This window comes from Pan troglodytes, chromosome 21 (assembly GCF_028858775.2).
Source record: "Pan troglodytes isolate AG18354 chromosome 21, NHGRI_mPanTro3-v2.0_pri, whole genome shotgun sequence".
In the NCBI taxonomy this organism is placed as follows: Eukaryota; Metazoa; Chordata; class Mammalia; order Primates; family Hominidae; genus Pan; species Pan troglodytes.
This window is the reverse complement of record NC_072419.2, coordinates 14,094,705-14,099,981: the sequence shown is the minus strand read 5'-3', so window position 1 is coordinate 14,099,981 and position 5,277 is coordinate 14,094,705.

Below are 5,277 nucleotides of genomic sequence, written 5' to 3'. Positions count from 1 at the left end.
CCTATTCCTTGAGTCAGTTCCCTGCTCTACTATTCATGTTTCCTTAGATCTTAATATTAAATGGCTTGAATACAAATGTTTTTTCTGAAGGTCTGCTTCTTGGGAAATACAAATTAATGTAAGTTGTGAAAGCTTTGAGCAAGTTTTCCTTTCTAGGCTAGCCCAGGAGATTAAGATCTAAATTATGAGCTGGAAATGCAATGACCATGAAAAAATCATGAGGCTCTGGATTCTGCTTTTATCGTCCCTGCTGGTTGGAGTCTACTTGGGTCTCTTGGTAATATAAACATATCATGTATCTTCCTTCATCCAAATGAAGACTTTGACAAGTCCCAGCTCACCACTTCACAGAGAAAGCATTAAGACTAACAGAAAAAAAGATCATCTCAGATATCATGTGGAATTGAAAAGTTTTTTATTTTATATTTTTATGGGTACATAGTATATATATATATTTATTTATGTGGTATGTGAGCTATTTTGATACAGGCATACAATGTGTAATAATCACATCAGGGTAAATGGGGTGTCCGTCGCCTCAAACATTCAACAATTATTTGTATTATAAACATTGCAATTGTACTTCCACAGTTACTCTAAAATGTACAAAAATTATTTCTGACTCTAATCACCTTTTGCAACCTTGTTATGAATAAGATCAAATATGAGATCTTATGCATTGTGTCTAGCTATAATATGTTTTTGTACCCATTAACCCTCCCCATATCCCCCCAGTCATGCCCTTCCTACTCTCTGTTAACCATCATTCTACTGTATATCTCCATGAGTTTGATTGTTTTAATTTTTAGCTCCCACAAATGAGTGAGAACATGACAACAAGTTTATCTTCCTGTGCCTGGCTTAATTCTCTTAACATAATGTCCTGCAGTTCTATCCACGTTGTTGAGAATGACAGCATTTCATTCCTTTTATGGCTCCATCGTATATATGTCTCCCATTTTCTTTATCCATTCATCTGTCGATGGACACTTAGGTTGATTCTGAACCTTAACTATTGTGAATAGTGTTGCAAAAAAACATGAGAGTGTAGATATCACTTCAAAATACTAATTTTCTTTCCCTTGGGTATACATCCAGGAGGTGAAATTCCCGGATCATGTGGTAGTTCTATTTTTTGTTTTTTGAGGATGCTCCATACTGTTCTCCATAATGGCTCTACTAACTTACATTTCCACCAACAGTGCACAAGGTGAACTGTTGTAATTTTTGTATACTGTTATTAGAAATGTTATTTAGTAGAGCCATTATGGAGCTCCACATCTGTAACCAGCACTCATTATTGCCTAAATTTTGGATAGAAGTTGTTTTAACTGTGATGAAATTAATTCTCACTGTAGTTTTGATTTGCATTTCTCTGATGATCAGTGATGTTGAGCACTTTTTCATACACTTGTCATTTGTATGTATTTTTTGAGAAATGTCTATTCAGATGTTTGCCCATTTTTAATTGGATTATTACCTTTTTTTCCTATTGAGTGTTTGAGCTTTTAATATATTCTGGTTATTAACCCCTTGTCAGATAATTAGGTTGCAAATATTTTCTTCCATGCTATGGGTTGCCTCTTCGTTTTGTTGATAGTTTTCTTTGATGTGCAGAAGCTTTTAAACTTGATATGATCCCATTTGTCCATTTTTGCTTTGATTGCCTGTGCTTTTGGGATATTACTCAAGAAATCTTTGACTAGACCAATGACCTGGAGAGTTTCCTCAATTTTTTTAGTAGTTTTATAGTTTGAGGTCTTAAATTTAAGTCTTTAAGCCATATTGGTTTGATTTTTGTATACAGCAAGAGATAGGGGTCTAGATTCATTGTTCTGCCTATGGATATCTAGTTTTCCCAGCACCACGTATTGAAGAAACTGTTTTTTCCCCAATATATATTCTTGGCACCTTTGTCAAAAATGTCTTCACTGAAGATGTATGATTTCTGAGATGTCTATTCTGTTCTATTGGTCTGTGTGTCTGTTTTTATGTTACTACCATGCAGTTTTGGTTATTAAAATTCTGTAATATAGTTTGAAGTCAGGTAATGTGATTCCTCCAGTTTTGTTCTTTTTGCTAAGGATGGCTTTAGATATTCTGGGCTTTTTATGGTTCCACATGAATTTTAAGATTGCTTTTTCTATTTCTGTGAAGAATATTGTTGGCATTTTGATAGGTATTGTGTTGAATTCGTAGATTGTTTTGAGCAGTATGTACATTTAACAATATTGATTCTTTCAATCCATGAACATGGAATATCTTTTGATTATTTGTGCCTTCTTCAATTTTTTGCATCAATGTTTTATAGGTTCTATTGTAGAGACTTTTTACTTCTTTGGTTAATTCCTAGGTATTTAATTTTATTTGTGGCTATTGTATTAGGTTGATGCAAAAGTAATTGCAATTTTTTGCCATTACTTTCAATGATAAAAACCACAATTACTTTGGTATCAACATAATAAGTGGGGTTAATTTTTAATTTCTTTTTTAGATTGTTCACTCTTGGCATATAGACATGCTACGGATTTTTGTATTTTGAATTTGTATTTTGCAACTTTACTGAATTTGCATATCAGTTCTAAGAGTTTATTGGTGGAGTCTTTAGGTTTTCACAAATATAAATTCATTTTATTTGCATACAAGAATAATTTGACTTTTTTTTTTTTCACATTCGAATGCCTTTTAGTTCCTTCTCTTGTCTGGTTGCTCTAGCTAGTATTCCAGTACTATGTTGAATAACAGTGGTGAAAGCGGGCATCCTTGTCTTGTTCCAGATCTTAGAGGAAAATCTTTCAGTTTTCCTCATTTAGTATGATACTAATGTGGATCTGTTAAGTATGGTTTTTATTGCATTGAAGTTTGTTTCTTCTATACCCAATATTTTTAGCATTTATTGTGAAGGAATGTTGAATTTTATAAAATATTTTTTCCTCATCAGTTAAAATGATTGAATGGTTTTATCTTCATTCTGTTGACATGATGTATCGTGTTGATTGTTTTGTGTATATTGAACCAGCCTTGATTCCTTGGGATGAATTTCACTTGGTTGTGATGAATAATCTTTTGAATGTGTTGTTGAATTTGATTTGCTATTATTTTGTTGAGAATTTGTGCATCATGTTCATCAGAGATATCAGCCTATATGTAGTATTTTTTATGTCTCTTTGTCTGGTTGTGGTATCAGGATAATACTGACTGCACAGAATAAGCCCAGAAGTAGTTTCTTCTCTATTTTTTCAGAATATTTTGCATAGATTTTGTATTAGTTCTTCTTTAAATGTTTGGTAGAATTCAGGAGTGTATTCTACGTAAGAAAAGTCTCAGGATTTTCTTTGCAAAGAGACTTTTTTTTTTTTATTATGGCTTTGTTCTCATTACATGTTTTTGGTCTACTCAGGTTTTGGATTTCTTCATAGTTCAATCTTGGTACGGTGTATGTGTCTAGGAATTTATCTATTTCTTCTAGGTTTTCCAATTTATTGGCATGTAGTTGCTCATACTACTCTCTAATGATCGTTTGAATTTCTGTGGTATCAGTTCTAGTGTCTCCATTTTCATCTGTGATTTTATTTATTTGGCCCTTCTCTCTTTTTTTTGTCTTAGTTACTCTGGCTAAAGGTTTGTCTATTTTGTTTATTTTTTTACAAAACCAACTTTTCATTTCAGTAATCTTTTGTAACTTTTTTCAATTTTATTTATCTCTATTCTGATCTTTATTATTTCATTTCTTCTACTGATTTTAAGTTTGGTTTGCCCTTGCTTTTCTAGTTCTTTAAGACTCATTATTTGGTTGTGCATTTGAATTTTTTTCTACTTTTTTAAAATGCGAGCACTTATTGTTATAAACTTTACTCTTAGCACTGCTCTCACGGCATCCCATAGGTTTTGGTATGTTGCATTTCCACTTTATTTGTTTCCAGAAATTTTTACATTTCAATTTTAATTTCTTCATTGACCCACTGGTCATTCAGGATCATATTGTTTAATATCCATGTGTTTTTATGGTTTCCAAATTTGCTCGGGCTATGAATGTCTAGATTTATTTCATAGAGAAGATACTTGATATAATTTTAAGTTTGTTGAATTATTTAAGATTTGCTCTGTGGCCTAACGTGTGGTCTGTTCTTGAGAATAATCCACATATGGAGGAGAAGAATGTGTATTCTTTTAGTGTATTCATTTGGTCTGTAGTGAAGATTAAGTTCAATATTTGTTTGTTAATTTTCTGTTTGGATGAGCTGTCCAATGCTGAAAGTAGAGTGTTGAAGTCTACAACTTTTTTTGTATTGGGTTCTGTCTCTCTTTAGCTCTAAGATGTGCTTTATATATCTGGTTGCTACAGTGTTGTATGCATATATGTTTAAATTTTTATATCCTCTTGATCAGTTAATCCCTTTATCATTATAGAATTATCTTGTCTCTTTTTATAGTTTTGTCTTGAAATCTATTTTATGTAATATAAACGTAGATACTTCTGCTCTTTTTTCATTTCAATTTGCATGGAATATCTTTTTCCATCACTTTATTTTCAGCCTATACGCATCTTTATAGGTGAAGTGTGTTTCTTATAAGCACCAGATTGCTGAGTCTTATTTTTCTATGCATTCAGCTACTCTGTCTTTTGAATGTAGAGTTTAGTCCATTTACAGAACAGGTAAGTAGAGACTTAACTACTGCCATTTTGTTATTTATTTTCTGCTTGTTTCATGGTATTTTCTTTCTTCCTTCTCTTCTGTTTTCCTTTTTGCGAAAGTGATTTTATCTGGTGGTGTTTTAAGTTTTTGCTTCATATTTTTGGTGTATTTTTTGTAGGTTTTTAAATTTAAGGTTATTGAATCTTTCAAATAGCATCTTATAACCCATTATTTTAAACTGATGACAACTTAACTCTACAAAAACAAATAACAAACAAGCAAAGAGAAAACTAACAAAAACTACACTTCACCCTCTTGCCTTTTAGCTTTTTGTTGCTTCAATTTATGTCTTATTATACTGTCTATATTTTTTAAAGTTATAGTTTTTATTTTTATAGTTTGTCTTCTTTTTCAATATATGAGTAGTTTACACACCACAATTATAGTGTTATAATCTTCTGTATTTATCTCTGCACTTACTGTTACCAGTGAGTTTTGTACCCTTAAATGATTTTCTTTTCTTTTTCTTTTTTTTTTTTTGAGGTGGATTCTTGCTCTGCCGCCCAGGCTGGAGTGCAATGGTGTGATCTTGGCTCAGTGCAACCTCCACCTCCCGAGTTTAAGGGATTCTCCTGCCTCA